The sequence below is a fragment of the Cervus canadensis genome, chromosome 10, assembly GCF_019320065.1.
Source record: "Cervus canadensis isolate Bull #8, Minnesota chromosome 10, ASM1932006v1, whole genome shotgun sequence".
Lineage (NCBI taxonomy): Eukaryota > Metazoa > Chordata > Mammalia > Artiodactyla > Cervidae > Cervus > Cervus canadensis.
The window spans coordinates 74,341,593-74,362,945 of record NC_057395.1 but is presented as its reverse complement, the minus strand read 5'-3'; positions in this window follow the sequence as shown (position 1 = coordinate 74,362,945).

Here is a 21,353-nt window from a genome sequence, read left to right as displayed (position 1 = left end):
GTGGCCAAAGTATTGGAGTTTCAGCTTCAACATCAGGCCTTCCAATGAACACCGATCTCCTTTGGGATGGACTGGTTGGATCTCCTTGCAGTCCAAGGGACTCTTACCATACATACCACTTATACTCTTACTCATCACACTTACCATCTGTGAAACAGATAGCCAACAGGAATTTGCTGTAGGCTCAGGAAACTCAAACAGGGGCTCTGGATCAACACAGAGGGGTGGGATGGGGAGGGAGATGGGAGGGAGGTTCAAAAGGGAGGGGATGTATGTATCCCGAAGGCTGATTCATGTTGAGGTTTGACAGAAAACAACAAAATTCTGTAAAGCAATTATTCTTCAACAAAAAATAAACAAATTTTTTAAAAAAACAAAAAGAATTTTGGAAGAGATCCAAAGTGCAGTGAAAAGGCAAGATTTTGACGTGGGGAGACACAAAATCCTCAGGTCATGATAGGTATGGAGAAGGTACAGGACTGTGATGGGGGGCGGGGAAGTGTAGCTGTGAGGGGACCAGGAGGGAGCCACCCATGAAGGTCCCGGGATAAGATGATGGTGGTTCTGTCCAGGGTTGGGGCAGCGGGATGGCTAGAGGCTTAACACTTGGACTTACATAGAATTAGGCAGCTTTTGCTTTCGTTCCACTCAAAACAACAGAAATTTATCGTCTCACAGCTCTGGAGCTGGGAAGTCCAGAATCAGTGTCACTGGGTCAAAATCAAGGTGTCGCAGAGCTGGAGGCTCTTGCCCCGTCCAGCTTCTGAGGCAGCTGGCTTCCTTTGGCTTGCAGCCACATGGCTCCAGTCTCGGCAGCCATGGTCCCAGGGTCTCCCCTCTGTCTTCAGATCTCCAACTGCCTTTCTGTTAGAGGGATGCATACATGAGGATGCAGTCAGGGCCCACCTGGAAAACCCAGGATAATCCCCACATCTCCAAATCCTCCATTTAATCACATCCGGACTTCCCCCCTCTTCCAAATGAGGTAACATTTACAGATTCTGGTATCTTTGGGGGCCATCAATCAACCTACTACATTCCCCTCTCTGACCTTTGATTTTTCTCATCTGTAACCTTTCACACAGGCTTTTATGTATTTGGAGAACACTGTCCAGACAGGACAAGACAGCATGTTTTTCGTATCCTTACCCACCCCTCGGTTATAGGTAACTCACAGCTCTCCTACACACCTCTTCACACCAACACACTCCCTGCCCAGGAATGGAGCCCACACATGCCTTCTTTTATTCCTTCCGGAAATGTGCCTACCCTCTACAATCTGCCAGATGCATTCTGAGCTCTCTGGGCACACAGAAGTGATAAAAACAGACAGAAATCAGGACTTCCCTAGTGGCCCAGTAGCTAAGACTCCATGCTCCTAATGCAGGCAGCCCAGTTTCCATCCCTGGTCGGGGGATTAGACCCCACACACTGCAGCTAGGAGTTTACAAGGCACAACCAAAGATTCTTCCTGCTGGCATAAAGATGGAAGATCCTGTGTGCTGCAACTAAGAGCCGGTGCAGCCAAATAAATATGTAAAAAACAAATGTTAAAAAAAAAACCAACACAGTGGGAGGGGGGAGGGAGGTTAAAGAGGGAGGAGACACGTGTATTTACGGTGACTCATGTTGATGCATAGCGGAGGCTAACACCATATTGTGAAGCAATTTCCCTTCAATTAAAAGTAAATAGATTGGAAAAAGTCAAAACAAAACATAAATCCCTGGTGCTCGTGGAGCCGGCCTTCCACTGGTGGTGGAGCAGGTAAGGCGACAGACACTTGCTTGGGCTGCCACGGGGACATGCCACAGACTGTGGGGCTTAAACCACGGACATGTATTGTCTCACAGTTCTGGAGACGACAAGTCCAAAATCAGTGTGTGGGCAAGGAGGGAGAAGGATTTTTTTTTTCTGGGCCTTTCCCCCCTGGTTGGTAGATGGCCATCTTTCCCTTGCCTCTGTTTACCTCATCTTCTGTGTCTAAATTTCCTTCCTGGGACTTCCCTCGAAGTCCAGTGGTTAAGACTGAACACTTCTAAAGCAGGAGGTGTGTGTTCCATCCCTGGTGGGGGAACAAAGATCCCACAAGCCTGTGAGGTGTGGCCAAAAGATTAAAAAAAAAAAAAAAGGATGGGGGGGTACCACTGCTGGGGAAGATGCCTGGATACATTCTGTTATCTGGTGCTGGTCATTTCCTCTGGGGAGGGCATCAAATGATTGGGGAAACTTAATTTTTCCCTGGATACCTTTCTATGTTTTAATTCTTTACCCTGTGCATTCGTTTCCTATTCAAAATCGTGTAGATTAACATAATATATGCGTTATATCTTTTGTCAGGCAGCGTGAAGGTTTCTGACCTCACGCTAACAGCACATGCCGTCCTTGAAAGGTTGAGAATTCTCGGTCTGCTCTCTGCCAAATGATGTCAGCAGAAGCTGGGTGACCTTGAGTGTTGATTTCAGCGGTGGCGTCTTTACAGACACTGGCAACAGTCACTGCCCCCTACAAGGAGTTTCTGGGTTTATGAGGCTAAGAGCCTCTTTACTTATCATGATCTTATCTACTCGGACAGTGTTCGGGGTAACTGGGGCATTGGGGCGGGCAAGAACTTGTCCAAGCTCACACAGTTAGAAGATGCCCAAGCCAGGCTTGAACGCACATGTCTTTCTCTGCTGCTTTCCCAAGGCTTAAAGTGACCGTCTTTTGAGGACGTCTGAGGCTGTCCATCAACAAAGGTTTAGGTTTGTCAAGTGCTTCTGTGGCCATCATGTTGCTAAGTCCAGTCAATGGTCCGTTCTCCGGCTGCTAAGCCGCAGCCAAATTGACTGATGAGGAACATTTGATGAGGTGGCTGACAGCTTCCTTCTTCAGACGCGTTCTCCCCTAGGGTTCTAGGAAGCGCCTCTAGGCTGGCTCTCCTCCCGCCTCACCGGAGACTTCTCAGCATCTTTGTGAGTTCACTGTCAGGGCCAAATGTTCCGACCGTGGAGAGCCTCAGGGATTGGTGCTTGGACCTGTGTCTTGTCCCTAGGACCCCCAGTTCTAGGAAATCTCATCCCCTATCATGGCTTTCAGTTCAGTCGCTCAGTCGTGTCTGACTCTGCAACCCCATGGACTGCAGCACACCATGCTTCCCAGTCCATCACTAACTCCCGGAGATTGCTCAGACTCATGTCCATCGAGTTACTGATGCCATCCAACCATCTACTCTCTATACGCTGATGCCTCTTCCCACATTTATACCTCCAGCTTAAATTCCCCCTTCCCCCTACACACCGCCTTGGCTATTCAATTGCTTCCCTGCCGTCTACCAGTATGACTGAGTCCCTCATCCCCTCTCCCGTCCTCCCCCAACCCTCTCCCCCGATTACCGCCACATCTCTGCCACACCGACTCCATCTTCTCAGCAGCTCAGGCCCCCAAACCTTGAAGTCATCCACTCCTCTCCGGCCCCACACAAACCCTATCAGCTGGACTTTCCGAGCAGACCTAGAACCTTACCCCTTCTCTCCACCTCCTCAGTCTCCACTCTGCTCTGGGTCACCTTCACCTGGGGCCTGAAATAGCCCAACAGTCTCTCCATCGGACTCTCTCCTCTTGCCCTCCCCCTTGTCGCTTAGGTCTATTTGCAGCCTCAAAGCCAGAGGTAAGCCAGGCTGTGTCTCTCCTCTGCGGAAAAGCTGCCAGGGGTTTCCCGTCTCTTTGAGGATAAGGACGGAGCTCCTGGGACTTCCCTGGTGGTCCGGGGGTGGGGGCGGTTAGGAATCCACCTTCCCATGCAGAGGATGCGAGTTCGATCCCTGGTTGGGGAACTAAGACCCCTCTTGCTGCAGAGCAGTGACGCCCACGCGCGGCAGTGCGAGTCCATGCACCAGAGCAAAAGGTCTCGCCCGATGCAACTGAGACCCAAAGCAGCCAAACTAGGAAACAAGCTGAGCTCCTTAAAATGGTCCCAGTGGCCGTTCTGTTCCTCCCTCCCTCCCTCGGCGCCCTCTGACCTCCTCTGCTGCCGAGTCCTGCCCTGGTGTAAATCCTTCCAGCACTCCTCCAACACCGAGCACTCAGCACCTACACTTGCAGGAAGCTCCCAGGTGGGCCTTCCCCCTCCCCACACCTTTGTGCTTCTCAGCTTCATGCTACGGACGTTTGGGGCTTGTTAGCTTTGTTGAGGGGGTAGCGGGGTGGGGGTGCATTTCTGGATGGTCACCAGCATTCCCGGCCTCCACGTACTGGCTGTCTACAGCATCACCATATCTCCGAAAACTGCCACATGTCCTCTGCGGGGGCAAAATCTCCAGGTAGGGAACCACGGCCCTTCCTGTAATGTATTCTCCAGATACCCTGTGCCTCCTCCCTCGTCTCCTTGGGGCCTCCCCTCAGCTGTCCCCTCCTTTTGGAGGTCTCTGTCCACCCCAAATATCACTGCCGCCCACCACAAACCCCCTGGGTCCCTTCCTGCTGTTTGTCCCCATAGCACTTATCACCATTTCCTGTTTATTATGTGTCTCTTCTCCCTAGACCGTCAGCGTCAGAGGATATTTTTCGAATTCACTGCTGTATCCCCAGCACTTAGAGAAAAGCCTGGCACACAGTAGGCACTCATATATGCTTCTTGAAAGGACAAATCCGTGTCTGGCTTTGCAACAGATGCATGAGCATTAGACCTCGACCCTGAGAGACTTACACTCCAGGCTGGGTGCCGGGAGTAAGGAGACAAAATGTATCAGTGCAGTGGCAGGTGGTGATAGTGTCAGGAAGAAAAACAAGCAGGTGTCTTGGTTTCCTAGGCCGGGAGCAAAGTGCCACAAACCGGGTGGCTTAAAGCAATAGAGGTTTATTGTCTTGCCCTCCCAGAGGCCAGAGGTCTGAATCCAAGGTGTTGTGGGGACTTGTGGGGGCGGGGAATCCTCCCTTGTCTCCTCGCTTCTGCTGGTCTCCCAGCTCTCTTGGGCATCCCGAGGCTTGTAAATCCTGCAGACCGATCCTCCATCTACACAAGGCCTTCTCCCCGTGCGTCTCCACAGCGTCTTCCCTCTGTGCATGTCTGTCCAAAGGTCCCTTTTGAATAAGGGCACCACTCTTCTTAGATGAGGGCACACCCCCATGACCCCATTTCATTTTGACCTCTGTACAGATCCTACTTCCCCAGAGGCCACATTCTCAGCTGGGGGTGGGGGGAGGGGGCAGTGGTCCATTACGTTTCTTGGCGGGGACAGCACACAGTTCAGCCCCCAACAGTTCGGCGTGGGATGAGGGGTTGCTGGCAAGGCTTCTGAGTTGCTGGCATCCTGAATGAAGGCAGGGGGTGAGTCCTGTGGCTTTCTGAGGGAAGAGCATTCCAAGCGCAGGGAACAGCCAGTGCAAAGTGGCATGCCAGGGTACCTACCTCAAAATGCTGGGAGGATTCAGTGGCTTAATACATGAAAAATGTTGATTCGAGCCTCACCTGGAGACCAAAAAATAGTCAGCAGGCAGTTAACATGAGTTATTATTACTGTTACTATTATTTGTCCTTTTAACAGGCTCTGATGCGACGTCTGCTCTGGACTAGGCAGCCTCCTAGGGCTGGGGATACACAACAAACTAGCCAGACAGCATCCTGTCTTTTTGGGGCTGAACGTCTAGCTGGGGGAGACCAAGAATCCAATAAGTCAGCAGAGAACAGCCCGTGGTGTGATTGCTGACAGGGCTCAGTGCAGCAGGGTGATGTCATACAGGGTGGCTGCTGGGCGGGGCTGGGGCGCCTCCACTGGTTAAAGCCATCAGGGAAGGCCTCTGGGAGGAGGTGACCTCGGAGCTGAAGGCTCTTTCCTCCAGGGGACGTTCGTGGAGAAAGGTCCACTGGTCAGGTCAAGAGCCATGACTAGGCTGCTGTTGGCCATGGGGGAGGTGCCCCAAAGGTGAGAATTTAATGAACCTATAACACTGACAAGTCAATTCAGGTTACCTACAAAGAGCATGACTTCTGGTCAAACTGGTGTTAAAACTCCAGACTTCTTTTATCACACCCCACGACCATCCGATCCCTGTCTCCAAATGAAGAAAACATTGCTGAGAAACAGAAGATAATTCCCTAAGTCAGACCCCAATGTTTCTGTCTGACTTTAGGTCCTGGTGGGAGCAGTTAAGAACAGGTACCGTGGTTGCCCCTGTAAACCCACTGGTGCCTCTCAAAGAGGGTTAATCCACATGACCATGCCGTGGTTCCACATTCTGAGTGGGCTCTCTGGGCTGGATTCAACACAGCTCCTCAGATACCCTCAAAATCCTATTCTCCTGAAAATTCCTTTATCTCCTAATTGTTTTAGGACAACTTGCCGCAGATGGGGAAACACTGGGTGTCTAACGAAAGCAGAATGGGACTGTGTTGAATTCAAGTTCTCGGAGGTCTCTCTTTCCCAGGTGGACAGCAGCCAAAGTGGCCATTTTGACACCCCCAAGGTCATGGCTCTTTCCTTTTGAATTGCATTTTGTCATTTTGCTTCATTTTAGAAAAAGAAAAAAAAAAAAAAAAAACCCACAGAAATCTGCCTTAAGCTTAATCCTCCTCTACTCCCCTCGCCAGTCCAATGTAGATGGGGTGATGGAGAAAGTACAGAAAGGCAGACATGGGCTGGACACCCAGGGCATGCAGAGAGAAAGGGAGAGAGCCCACAAGAGCATGTACTCTCACAAAATGGGGACTCCGATGGGCCTGCGCTCACCCATCCAATGGATCTTTCTTTGAATACTTATTTATGTGGCTGCACCAGCTCTTAGTTGCAGCATGTGGAATCTTTAGTTGTGTCTTGTGAACTCTTAGTTGTGGCGTGTGGGATTCAGCTCCCTGACCAGGGATTGAACCTGGTCCCCCTGCATTGGGAGCTTGGAGTCTTAGCCACTGGACCACGAGGGAAGTCCCCAGTTCCACTGATCTTTATGCCACACCTCCTGAGAGCCAGGTAGTGTGCTGGGTTCTGCGAGTCCATCATCAGAACCCAAGGCAAGTCCCTGCCTTCCTGTTGCTTATAGTTTACTGTACATTCACATCTGATAGTCAAGAAGAGCTATAGCATGACAGTCCCAAAGACGGAATTCTCTTCTTAGCCCTCCTCTGATTGGCTGACCTCAGTTTTCCTCCTCTGTAAAATGGGTTCAGCCATTCATATTGAAAGCTTCGTGGTGAGACCCCAGGAGATGACATCAGGAGAAGGGAGTAGAAGAATGGCCTTACTGGTTGCTCTTTATGGCGTCTGTACTGGGTGCAAAGACCTGGGTAGGTCATTTTCTCAGAGTCCTAACTCCACCCTCGGTGGTTGACACTCTTATCTCTCTTACCCAGAGGCAGAAGCAGGTCAGAGGGGTTGAATGACTCTTCCAAGGAGGCTCAGGACTCCAAAACAGAAAGGTAATTAAGAGAAGACCCTGCTGGGTTGAGTTTGATGGGACCAGAGAGTTAAGAGTTAGTGGCGCCGGAAGTTTTCAACTTTAAATTGGTGTCCTCTATTTTTACCTGCTAAACCTGGCAACCCTTTGTAGGTTCTGATGTTAGGCTGGTTGAGGCCTGGGGTATAGTTAGGACAAGAGGAACTGGAGCTGGTGAGCCAGGGAGGTGGGAGAGTGGGGATGGGGTGGCAGGGGGTGGGCAGGTAAGAGCAAGGAGAAAGGGCTAGAAGAATGGAAAGACCCAGATCCCAGGCAGCTTCCTGCCCAAGGGTAACACTTGAGTTGCTCTCCTGGGAATTCTCCGGAATTCTCCGGAGTCAGCTTAGGTTGACCCTTCCCTGCACACAGCCCCTCCCACTTTTGCTTTACATACCAAATCACTGTAGCTTCCTTTTTGGAACCTAATTACCCCCTCTCCTCCCAAGTCCCCTCATGCTGGCTCCAGTTTTCCTGAATTCTCATTAAAATTCAACTTTCCTAATTCTTCTTCTTGAACACTGCAGATTCAGGCATCCTTAGAGTTGATTCATTCAGCCAGTCTTTGTTCAACACTCACCAGATTACTTCTGAGCACCTACTGTGTGCGAAGGAGGTACAGAACTGAACAAAATAGACACTAAATAAGGAATCAATGATGACTTTATATCCAGTTATTAAATGTATTAAGGATTCATTTATGATTGCCATAGCAGCATGAAGGTAGCAAACAGCAGGGGGCAGTCTAATTAATTGGAGAGAGACTCCAGGAAGAGTACCCTGAAGAAATGAATTTTGTGTTGGGTTTTGAAGGATGAGCAGGAGATTTCTGCTAACAATAGTGACAGCTAAGTAGTGCCAGACACTGTGCCAAATAAATACTATTACTAAAGGAAACATCCAGGTACGACCTAAATCAGATCCCTTACAATTATACAGGGGAAGTGACAAATAGATTCAAGGGATTAGATCTGATAGACAGAGTGCCTGAAGAACTATGGATGGAGGTTTGTGACATTGTACAGGAGGCAGTGATCAAGACCATCCCCAAGAAAAAGAAGCACAAAAAGTCTAAATGGTTGTCTGAGGAGGCCTTATAAACAGCTGAGAAAAGAAGACAAGCTAAAGACAAAGGAGAAAAGGAAAGATATACCCATTTGAATGCCGAGTTCCAAAGAATAGCAAGGAGACATAAGAAAGCCTTCCTCAGTGATCAATGCAAAGAAATAGAGGAAAACAATAGAATGGGAAAGACTAGAGATCTCTTCAAGAAAATTAGAGATACCAAGGGAACATTTCATGCAAAGATGGGCTCAGTAAAGGACAGAAATGGTATGGACCTAACAGAAGCAGAAGATATTAAGAAGAGGTGGCAAGAATACACAGAAGAACTATACAAAAAATATCTTCATGACCCAGATAATCACAATGGTGTGATCCCTCACCTGGAGCCAGACATCCTGGAATGTGAAGTCAAGTGGGCCTTAGGAAACATCACTACAAACAAAGCTAGTGGAGGTGATGGAATTCCAGTTGAGCTATTTCAAATCCTAAAAGATGATGCTGTGAAAGTACTGAACTCAATATGTTAGCAAACTTGGGCTGGGGATACACAGCAGTGGCCACAGGACTGGAAAAGGTCAGTTTTCACTCCAATCCCAAAGAAAGGCAACGCCAAAGAATGTTCAAACTACTGCAAAATTTCACTCATCTCACACACTAGCAAAGTAATGCTCAAAATTCTCCAAGCCAGGCTTCAACAATACATGAATCAAGAATTTCCAAATGTTCAAGCTGGATTTAGAAAAGGCAGAGAAACCAGAGACCAAATTGCCAACATCTGTTGGATCATAGAAAAAGCAAGAGAGTTCCAGAAAAATCATCTACTTCTGCTTTATTGACTATGCCAAAGCCTTTGACTGTGTGGATCACAAAAAACTGTGGGAAATTCTTCAAGTGTTGGGAATACCAGACCACTTGACCTGCCTCCTTAGAAATCTGTATGCAGGTCAGGAAGCAACAGTTAGATCCGGACATGGAACAACAGACTGATTCCAAATAGGAAAAGGAGTACGTCAAGGCTGTATATTGTCACCCTGCTTATTTAACTTAAATGCAGAGTACATCATGCGAAATGGATGAAGCACAAGCTAGAATCAAGATTGCTGGGAGAAATATCAATAATCTGAAATACACAGATGACACCACCCTTATGGCAGAAAGTGAAGAAGAACCAAAGAGCCTCTTGATAAAGTGAAAGAGGAGAGTGAAAAAGTTGGCTTAAAACTCAACATTCAGAAAACTAAGATCATGGCATCCAGTCCCATCACTCACGGCAAGTAGATGGGGAAACAATAGAAACAGTGAGAGACTTCATTTTTTGGATTCCAAAATCACTGCAGATGGTGACTGCAGCCATGAAATGGCTGAAAGATGCTTGAGCCTTGGAAGAAAAGTTATGACCAACCTAGACAGCATATTAAAAAGCAGAGATATTACTTTGCCAACAAAGGTCTATCTAGTCAACACTATGGTTTTTCCAGTAGTCATGTATGGATGTGAGAGTTGGATTCTAAATTGATGAGTACTGAAGAATTGATGCTTTTGAACTGTGGTGTTGAAGACTCTTGAGAATCCCTTGGACTGCAAAGGAGATCAACCCTAAAGGAAATCAGTCCTGAATATTCATTGAAAGGACTGATGCTGAAGCTGAAACTCCAATACTTTGGCCACCTGATGCGAAGAACTGACTTGTTTGAAAAGACCCTGATGCTGGGTAAGATTGAAGGCGGGAGGAGAAGGGGACGACAGAGATGAGTTGGTTGGATGGCATCACCGACTTGATGGACATGAGTGTGCGCAAGCTCCAGGAATTGGCAATGGACAGGGAGGCCTGGCAGGCTGCAGGCCATGGGGTCGCAAAGAGGCGGACACGACTGAGCGACTGAACCGAACTGAAAGGAACTAATTGACTCTTGTCAACACTACATTACAATTCACATTTTCCCAGAGAGGTTAAGTTACTTGCACAAGGTCACACAGAGAATGAATAGCCAGGGTCAGAATTTGAACCGGGTCAGAAGCCTTGTTGGTATCAGAGCCTCCCAAGATGGCTGGGGTCTGGCTGGAGGTGAAACCTAAGCTGACATTGGGAAAGGGAATCCTGCAAACCCCAGAAGGCTTGGTTAAGAATGAAAGACTTTGACTTGAGAACAATGGGAAATATTTGAAAGGTTTTTGGAGGTTGGGGGCGGGAAATGGGGGTGTGTCCTGATCCAAATTGAAATTTCAAAAGATCCCTCTGGCTGCTGAGAGTGGGGGGTGGGAGCAGACTGAGGCCTGGGGGCTGGTGGGAGGCTGTTCCCTTCCTGCCCGGATAACAGCTAGTGGTGGATCTGGAGCAGGCCACCACCTCTGTAGAATGGAGTTACGTGGCCGCAGTCGACAGTGTAAGACGCTCAGAAGGTAAATCCAATGGAGCTCCCGGATGGGAAGTGGGAGAGGAGAGGGAGAGCAGAGGTCAAGGGTGATGACCAGGTTTGGGACTTGCAGTATTGGCTGGGAAATACGAGCTTTGGTGGCCTGAGATCATTTGAGAATTGAGTTTTGACCAAATCGCCCCCAAGTCTGGGATGTCTTTGGGGGCTTTACTGTCCTGTTTTGTTGCTGTGAAACTGATTTCGGATCGCTTTTGAGTGTTTCCTGTCTGCCTTGATTCCCTTTCCCACAGTATTTGTTTCTTGAAATTTGAGGTTAGGAGGGCTTAGAGTTCATTTTTCTTATGAATGTCTTCCCTTTTCAGACGAGTACGTTACTTAATCTCTCTGCCTCGGTTTCTTCATCGGTAAAATGAAGGTAATAATAGAACCTCGTGCATAGAGTTATTGGGAGGATTAATTAAATGATAATAAAGATTGTATCAGCGCCTGGAGGTAGTAAACTCAGTGGGTTAAGCTGCTCTTTAAGGTAAAGATGATGCTGCCAGACACTGCTGATATCTTCTGACAGGAGTTGGAGGTGGGAGTGGCTTTAAAAGGAGGTGGAGGCTCATAGAAGTCACTCTAGTTACTTAGCGAGTATATATTAACACATCATTGACCAGAGCCGTATCAATATCACATAACAAATCACCAGCCACAGGCTTTAGTTTCTGCAAAAATCCCCCCGTCCATAAAAGACTAAGCATCTTTTTATACCCAGTAACAACCGGGAGTTGGTGATGGACAGGGAGGCCTGGCGTGCTGTAATTCATGGGGTCGCAAAGAGTCAGACATGACTGGGCAACTCTACTGAACTGAACTGAACGGAACAAACTATTTAAAAAATGTGTACAGAAACTCAAGGGATTTTAGTCACTCAAACAAGCATTGAGAGAGTCTTGAATTCCGGACCTGCTCTGGACTCTGCGGTGGTAACTGTATATATGAAAACAACACGTTTCCTACCTTAAAAGGAAATACAACACTTAATTTTAGAATATGGTAAATCACTGTTGAGATGTGGTGTGATCCTAGAGAGCTTCCTGGAGGAGGTGACCTTTGGTCCTGGCTCTGAAGCAGAAGAACCAGGTGCGAAGGTCCTGAAAGGGTGGGAACTAGTTTGACAAGATGCAAGTGGCACATTTCCAGGACCCCAAAGTAGGTCAGGTGACTGGAGTCAATAAACAGTTGAAGGGGAAAGCTGTTTTGTTTATATTTCTCTATATTGCCATAGAAAAAATGACTGGTGGTCAGCCTTCTCGGCTGTTACTGCTAAGTCACTTCAGTCGTGTCTGACTCTGTGCGACCCCATAGACAGCAGTCCACCAGGCTCCGCCGTCCCTGGGATTCTCCAGGCAAGAACACTGGAGTGGGTTACCATTTCCTTCTCCAATTTGTATATAAATTATATATGTATACAACTTTTTCTGTTTGTATATAAATTATGACATTGTACATTACAAGAAGTACATTGCAAGAAGGTACAAAATCTAAATCAGGGCCATGGTTGATCTACTGAAGATGTTGCAGAGAAACTCCTTTATGTGAGAAGAAAGTGTGATTCATTGGCTAAATATTTATTGAGCAGCTACTATAGTACCCAGGTCTGTGGTAGCCTGGGGAATATTAGTGAACAGATTCACAGAGTTCCCTCCTTTGTACACAAGCAAAAAGTAACTAAGTGAAGAATTAAGGAGCTTATGTGTTGTGCCTCTCCTAGGAAGAAAATAACAGGCGATGTCCCAGAAGGGTAAGGGAGCCAGCTCAGATGGGTGCTGAGCAAAGACCTCGAGCTCAGAGATTTAGGGACCAGGCTGGAGGGGGTTCTGCAGGCCAGGTACAGGATTCTCATCTGAGAGGGAATTTGCAGAGATTTTTTTGTAAATGTGCATGCATGTTCAGTCACTCAGTCATGTACGACTCTTTGCGACCCCACGGATTGTAACCTGCCAGGCTCCTCTGTGGAATTTTTCAGGCAAGAATACTGGAGCGGGTTGCTATTTCCTTCTCCAGGGGATCTTCCCCACAAAGGTGTCTCCTGCATTGGCCGGCAGATTCTTTTCCACTCAGCCACCTGGGGAAGCCCTTCTGTAAAGGACCAGGTAGTAATTATATGAGGCTTTGAGGACCATCCCTTGTGGCTCAGCTGGTAAAGAATCTGCCCGCAATGCAGGAGACCTGGGTTCGATCCCTGGGTTGGGAAGATCCCCTGGAGAAGGGAAAGGCTACCCACTCCAGTATTCTGGCCTGGAGAATTCCACAGACTGTATAGGCCATGGGGTTGCAAAGAGTCGGACACAACTGAGCGACTTTCACTTTGAGGACCATGTATGATCTCTATTGCAACTATGAGACCCTATTATTGTAGCATAAGAGCAGGCCTGGATAACAAGTGTGTGCCCGAGGCTGTGTTTCAATAAAACATTACTTATAGACCCTGAAACTTGAATTTCCTGTGCTAAATTGCTTCAGTTGTGTCCGACTTTGTGCAACCCTATGGATTACAGCCAGCCAGGCTCCTCTGTGTATGGGATTCTCTAGGCAAGAATACTGGAGTGGGTTGCATTTCCTTCTCCAAAATTTCATATAATTCATGCATTCTCCAAATTGCTTTCATTTTTGATTTTTTTCCCAACCATTTAAAAATGTAACAAAACTTTTTTAGCTCATGGGCCAGACAAAAACAGGTGGTGGGCTGGATTTGGTCTGTGGGCTGTACTTTGCAGACTCCTGTTCTCAACTCATGGGAACCCATGGAGGGTTTTGAGCCAGGGAATGACAAGGTGTGATTTCAGAGGGGAAGGTATGAAGACAGGGTGTGATGCCAGAAAGTGGATGTAAAGAATCCATTCCAATCAAGCAAGCAGTTCGTCACTCAACAAACTCTGACTTCTCTCAATAGTCATGGTGCCATGGGAGGGGGACCCAGGATGTAAATGACAGTTCTACACGTGTGACCTTTGTAACAGCAGGAGAGATTCAAGAGCAAGACAGAAATACTGACAAACTTTAAGGTCAAAAGAGAGATTGTTGGCGGTTTATAGTCACCAAGTCGTGTCCTACTCTTTTGCGAACCTATGGACCTTAGCTCCCAGGCTCCTCTGTCCACGGGATTTCCCACACAAGAATCCTGGAGCGGGTTGCCATTTCCTTCTCCAGGGGATCTTCCCGACCCAAGAGTCGAACCTGAGTCTCCTGCATTGGCAGGCAGAGTCTTTACCACTGAGCCCCAAATGAGGGATAGGAAAAAGCAAAAGGTGCTTTGAAAAACAGCAGGGTGGCAGACAGGTGGCTGTGAGCCACAGATGACAGTGAGCCAGTGGGAAATCAGTGAGAGGAGAGGGGAGAGCTTTGGAGGAGTTGGGACTTTTATCCAAGGTGACATAAAAGATTGTGGAAAGTTTTTTTAATTGTCATATTTACAATGCAAAATTTACCACTTCACCCATTTTATTTAATGTTTACTTTTATTATTTACCTGTTTGGCTGTGTTGGCTCTTAGTTGTGGCATGAGGGATCTAGTTCCCTGACCAGGGGTCGAACCCAGGCCCCAGGCATTGGGAGCATGGATTCTTAGCCACGGGACAACCCGGGAAGTCCTGTCACCCATTTCAGCATGGGCAATCCAGTGGCATTAAGTACATTCACAATGTTGTACAACCACCACTGTCTAGTTCCCAGAACTTTTTCATCACCCCAAAAGGAAAGGGCAAATACCCATTAAGCAGTCCCTCCTCATATTTCCCCCCTCTGGCCCCCAGTGAACATCAGTGTTCTTTCTGTCTCTGGGTTTGCCTCTTCTGGATCTTTCATTTAAATATGGCTTTTTGTATCTGGCTTCTTTCACTTAGCATAAGGCTTTCAAGGTTTATCCTGCTGTATATATCAGCGTTCCATTCCTTTTTGTAGCTAAATAATCCACTGTGTACACGCACTGAATTTGTTCATCCATTTATCTGTTGGTGGACAGTTGAGCTGTTTTTAAACTTTTGTCTGTTGCGACCCTTGCTGTCCACGGAAAGTTTTGAGCAGGCAGGTGATTTTATTTTTATATTTTATATTTTTAAATAGGATCCCTCTAGATGCTGTGAGGGGAGGAGCCCAGAGAGGGCAGGACGGGAGACTGGAGACCCGTCAGAACAGGATCCCCAGTCTTGACTGCACAGGGTGGACCTCTGGGAGGTGAATCAAGGCCTCGCACAACTCGAACTGAATCCTCAGCTGATTCAGAAGGAAGATGGTGGACTGGGAACCACTGGGGAGAAGGCTGGGGGGGTCCCCTGGCTGTGCAGAGGCCCTGGTGCTGATTCAGGGTGTTAGAGCCAGGTTGAGGGGAACACTCTTGGGGGGAAGGGTGGCCAGGCTTGCTGATGGTTTGGAGGAGGGTATGTGTGCAAGTGGGAGTCAAGGGTGTGATTCAGTTGACTGGGATAGAGGAATCTTTTGGAGGCACTGGTTTGGGAGAGTCTAGAAGTTGAGTTTGCCTCGTTCAATGCGAGGTCCCAGGAGCCCCCACACTGAGAATTCACACAGGCAGGGGCCATGAGGAGCTGGGGAGCCTAGCAATCTCCCAGGTGAGAAATCAGGAAAGACCTCCTGGACATGAAGTGGCAACTAGGACTTGAAGAGTGGGTGTTATGCCAAGAAGCAAGGGAAACAGGAGAAGGAGCCCCAGGGGGACAGACTTGGGACATGCTTCCCAGCTTTACTGAAAAACAGAGGGCGATGGGGTGGGAAAGTCAGGTATGGGGTCAGATGAAGGGGTGCTGATGCGGGGAGTCAGGGTTGCATTTAATTAATAGAGAATTGCTCAGAAAACAGCAATGACAGAGATCATTTTGAAAGTTTTGTTTAATGGCAGCTGTTTTCATACTCTTTATTTTTTTAATCAAGGTTTTAAAGTTGAAGAATGGTTGATTCACAGTGTTGTGTTAGTTTCTGGTATACAGCGAAGCAATTCAGTTATTCATATACATTTATCATGTTTCATATTCTTTTTCATCATAAGTTACCACACGGTTCCCTGTGCTATCCAGTAGCACCTTGTTTATCTATTTTATATACAGCTGTTTGAATCTGACAATTCCAAACTCCTAATTTATCCTTTCATACCTTTTAATTCTTTTGTTCTTCAGTCCAATTGGAAGTACTGTTTATAGGTAGAGAGCCAGGTGTAGGGAGTTATGGCAATTAGTTGGGGTTTTGTCACCTAACGGTGGTAGACATCGTTCCAAGCAGCTCAGGTCCTGACTTGTACATGTTCCAGGGGCCTCTCTTTGGGGTAGACTTGGAGATGGTGGGGACTACACGTGTGTGTGGGGGGTGTGTATGTGGAAGGATTAAGAATATTATGGAAGATTTTTGAGTCTGAGTAACGGAAGGATGGCAGGAGTAGTGAGCTTATTTCTCACTTCTCCAAGCTCAAGTGTAGCGGTCACACTTGGACTTCTTTTGTTCCTCTGAAACACCAAGCTACCAAGTGAGGCCTGCCTCAGGGCCTTTGTACTGCTGCTTATTCCACCTGGAAGGCTCCATCTCCTTCATCCTTCAGCTCCTATGTCACAGCCGCATTCCCTGCCTGGGTGAAGCAGGCCTCTCCTCACCACCTAGTGACTTGCCCACACCCTCACTCTGCGTTTTCTTCACAGCATTAGTCTCAATGTGTTATGTTATTAGTATACTTGTTTAATAGCTCCCTACCTCCTCTGCCCAGCTGTCAGCTCCTTGAAGGCAGGAGGAACAGACAATAAATCTCAGAGCTAGAGGGAGGGCTCCCTGCATATTTGTAGACAGCCTGGATCCACAGCAAGAAAATCCCTGCTGTCCAAGGAAGAGGTTGGACCTGGGTAGTTAAACGTTCGGAATCTGCTGTGGCAATGGACGAAATGACTACACGAAAAGTTTCGAGGGAAGAAAAAATATCTAAGGTTTCTTGAGCCCGCACTCTGTGTTTGTTGTTAAATTAATCCTCACAATGTCTCCTCAGCGAGGACCATAATCCCCATTTCACAGACTTGGAAACTGAGGCACAAAAAGGGCAATCACCTGCTCAAGTTCCGTAGGTAGTAAGAGAGGGAGCTTGGAATGGACCTCTTTCCCCCTATAAGCTGGCTCCAGAGTCCAGATGAGAAGCACTGTTGGCCAGGAAGACGGAGCAGTGTCTGGAGTTGGGAGGTTCAGATGGAGTTGGAGTCTCTGGACAGGGCACTGGTTGGAGACTCAGCAATGTCAGGCGTCAAACACAGACCCAATACCAATTAGCTTGTTGAAGTAGATTCTTGGAGGTCAGTGATGATTTTTTTTTTTTTACATCACTGCTCAAAAATAATATAAATATAAAATGAACACATTAGAGATTTTATTTAACTCATTTAAATAATGTGGATGCTTGTAAGGCATTAAGACCCAATTCAAAGGAGGATTCAAAGTAGTGCACGTCTAAGGAAGGAATGCTGAATTTACAAATAGATGCAAAAACCGGCAGTTCAGTATCCACCGGGCAATAATCAATTGCATTCCAGGGGATTCCATTTGCATTTCTATGGACAAGCATCATTTGCATAACTATTCGTCTTCTACTAGTTGCAGAGTTGTAAAATAGTGCCAAAGCAATGAAAGGTACAGGTAACCCAATGAGGAAGCTAGACAGGTTACTCGTTAATCTTTTTTTGCCCATTTCCCAGTCTTTAACAACTTTCCTCATAATACATTTATTAATTTATTTTTGAAGAAGTAATACATTCGCATGGTTGAAATTCGAAAGATATAGTGGTGAACACAGCATTGTAAATCAACTATACTTCAATTAAAAAAATAAAAAGATATAATGGTAAAGTCTCCTCCCTACTCCTGACCCCCAGCCACCCAGAACCCCTTGGAGGCAACCATTGCTAGCAATTTCTTAAGTATGCTTCCAAGAAATTCCATGCATAATAAGCAAACATGTTAAAGAGACACTCACACAAGTTTGCTTATTAAAAAAAAAACAAATGACTTTATATTCCATGTTCTTGTGGTTTTTAAACTCAACAATATATCTTAGAGTTTATTCCATAAAAGGGTTTCCAGATTTTTTTTATTAAGATTAAAAACATTGGGAATTCCCTGACAGTTGACAGTCCACTGGTTAGGACCCAGCACTTCCACTGTGGCGGCCTGGGTTCAAGCCCTTCTTGGGGAACTAAGATCCAGCAAGCCACATGGTGTGGCCAAAAAACAAATTGTAAAAAACCCCCACACCATTATTATTTTTATTGCAGTATAGTTGATATAATATTTTATTAGTTTCAGGTATACAACATTTATATGCATTATGAATTGATCATGATAAGTCTAGTTACTGTCACCACACAAAGTTATTGCAAAATTGACTATTTGCTATGCTGTACACTACACCTCTGTTATTTATTTTATAAATGGGAGTCAGTTCAGTTCAGTCGCTCAGTCGTGTCCGACTCTTTGCGACCCCATGGACTGTAGCACGCCCACCAGCCTTCCTTGTCCATCACCAACTCCTGGAGTTTATTCAAAATCATGTCCATTGCGTTGGTGATGCCATCCAACCATCTCATCCTCTGTCATCCCCTTCTCTTCCTGCCTTCAGTCTTTCCCAGCATCAGGGTCTTTTCCAATGAGTCAGTTCTCGGTTCTTTGCATCAGGTGGCCAAAGTATTGGAGTTTCAACTTCAGCATCAGTCCCTCTAATGAATATTCAGGACTGATTTCCTTTAGGATAGATGGGTTGGATTGCCTTGCAGTCCAAGGGACTCTCAAGAGTCTTCTTCAACATCACAGTTCAAAAGCATCAATTCTTCAATGTTCTGAGTATGTACCTCTTATTCCCTTTCCCCTGTTTTGTCCAATCCCTCCCACCCCACTCCCTTCTGGCAACCACCAGTTTCTTCTCTGTATTTATTCGTCTGTTTCTTTTTAGTCCCAAATTCTTGGGACTGCATAGTATTCTGTTGTGTGGCAGGATCATGTTTATTTAATCACTCCCTTATTGATATCATGGTGTCTTCTGAGTAAGGAGTGGGTGAGTAGTGAGGCAGAAGAAACTGGAAGTTTTCTTAGAATAGGACTATTGCTTGTTCCTACCTCAGTTTCATCAACTAGGAAATGGGTTGATGATTCTAACACTACCTTACAGAGTTGTGTAGGTAAATGGATTAATTCATGTAAATTGCTTAGAACAGTACCTGACATAGTACTTGGAACACGGTAGGTATCAGTATTTATCATTTTCCTCCTTTGGAAAATTTGATGGTGAAAGAAGAAAGAATACTGAGTGGAACCATCCAGGAAATACCCTTTTTAGAGTGAGTAGAGAGGGAAAAAGGAATAGCAAACGAGTGCTGTGTTGCTGCAAGTCTTGATGGGACGGGTCCCTTCAATGTCTCCAGGTAGGCATTACAATTGTGCCCATTGTACAGATGAGGAAATCAAGGCACAGAGAATTTTGTTGCTCAGGCAAGACTGTGCAGTTGGCAAGTAGGGCAGGTATATTCACACTTAGACAGCCTGATGCCAGCAGCCACACACTCAACCACTGCACCATTCTCCCTCTTGATGTGGGAAAGAAAGGAAAAAGGTTAAAGACGTAAGAGCAAGGCTGTGGAGCCAGGGCTCAGATCGGAAGGCAGCTGATAGAAGGAGCTGGGTTGGGGGAGATGCGGTGATGGCTGTGGGAATGGAACCTCCTTTCTGAAACCGACAAGAAGGCAGGAAGGAAGAGGCAGCCACACGCAGGCAGAGGAGGGGAATGGCTGCTTTGAGTGGTTTGGGGAAGTTGGGAGGTCGACTGACTGGGAGCTTGGGAAGATCAAGTGCAAAGGCCCAGAGGAGGGAGGTTCGGAGTCAGGCCCTGGAAAGAACAGATGGGACAGAGGCTAGAGCAGAGTGAGCCAAGGGAACAGGGAAGGAGATGCATGAAGTCAGAGGTGCCAAGGGCACTGATGTTCCGGGGAGGCCCGTGGGCCGTATTTAGTCTTTGGGCTTGTACTGTGAGTTGGGAGCTATTGATGGATTTTGAGCAGAGGAGGGATGAGATTTAACTTGTTTTTAAAGGATCTGTGTGTCTGTGTATGTGTTTGTGTGTGTGCACAAGTGTCTGCAAGGGCAGAAGCAGGGGCTCAGGTAGGAGACCAGTGCAGCTGCCCAGGCGGGAGATGATGTTTAATTGAGCTCTAATATATCGATCACAGTGTTAGACTCTGAGGGGACGATGGTGAAGGAGTCAGGCCAGATCTTTGCCGTGTAGAAGCTCTCAGGCTAATGCAGGGTTTCTCAGCGTCAGCCCTGGAGACTCTGGGGCTGGCTTGCTCTGCTGTGGGGGCTTGTCCCGGGCACTCTAGGACACCTAGCAGCATCCTTGATCTTTACCCTCTCGATGCGGTGGCATCGCCTCCCTCCCTCCATGTGTGACAACCTGCAACGTCTCCAGACACTGGCACTGGTCTAGTGGGAGATGGAAACAGAGCATATAAATATGTGCTCTTAAAAAAAAAAAAATGTGCTCTTCTTTCCGTAACGGTAATTGCTAGGAAATAAAAAGAGCAGGTCAGAGGAGGTCCTGAATCTTCCTGATTTTGATTTTTTGTTCTCTTGCATCCATTACCTCTCTGCCCACCCACACTGCCACCATCTGCCTGATGGTCAAGTACCATCCCCTCCCCCTCTCCACCTGCCCTTCCTTCCCTCCTCCCTCCATGAGCGTAATCCTGCCAATCCCTTCTAGAAAGAAGAAGAAGAAAACAAAACAAAATGAAGAAAACCTTCTAGAGGACCCCTCTTCCCCGAGGTAGGGGACCGAATCCTAATTGCCTCTTTATGGCTGTAACATGACTCGGTCAGCTTCATGCTCTGAAAGTGAACTTTTCTGTTTCCGTGCCCGAAGTTGGCCTTGGTTTCAATTGGCCAGAAGGGAACAAGACAAAACAAGATATTTAAGACATTTCCCGGCCTCGGTCCTGGCCGTTTCACGTAACGGACAGGGAGGCCTGCTGCTCGCTGGAGGCAGATAACTCCAAGGGTGCTTATTTTCATAGTCAGCCCAACAGACTATCTTGGGATGCAGCTTGCAGAGGCGGTCGCTCCTGCTGCTTGCCTGGCTGCGGGCCATTTCAGTGGGGCCAGGTCTGGGCCAATAAGAAGCCTGGGGAAGGGGGCTGAGGTCAACCCTTTGCTCTCCTCGGAGGCCCTCAGCTTTGTCACTGAGACACTCTGGCTTCCTTCAGCCAGATTCTATCCCCAGAATCTCTCTGTCTCCTGGAAATATTAAAAGAGACATGGTTTCATTTGTTCTTACTAGCTCCTGGCTTATTTGTATCACCACGAAATCTGCTTGTTTAGGCCTGTGCTGGCTTTGCTATCCAGAAGTACAATGGTTGGATTTTTCTTCCCCCCCTTTAAGCCAAGGTTTCCCACCTTGGTGCAGTGGACAGTTAGATCACGTAAGTCCTTGCTGGGGGCTG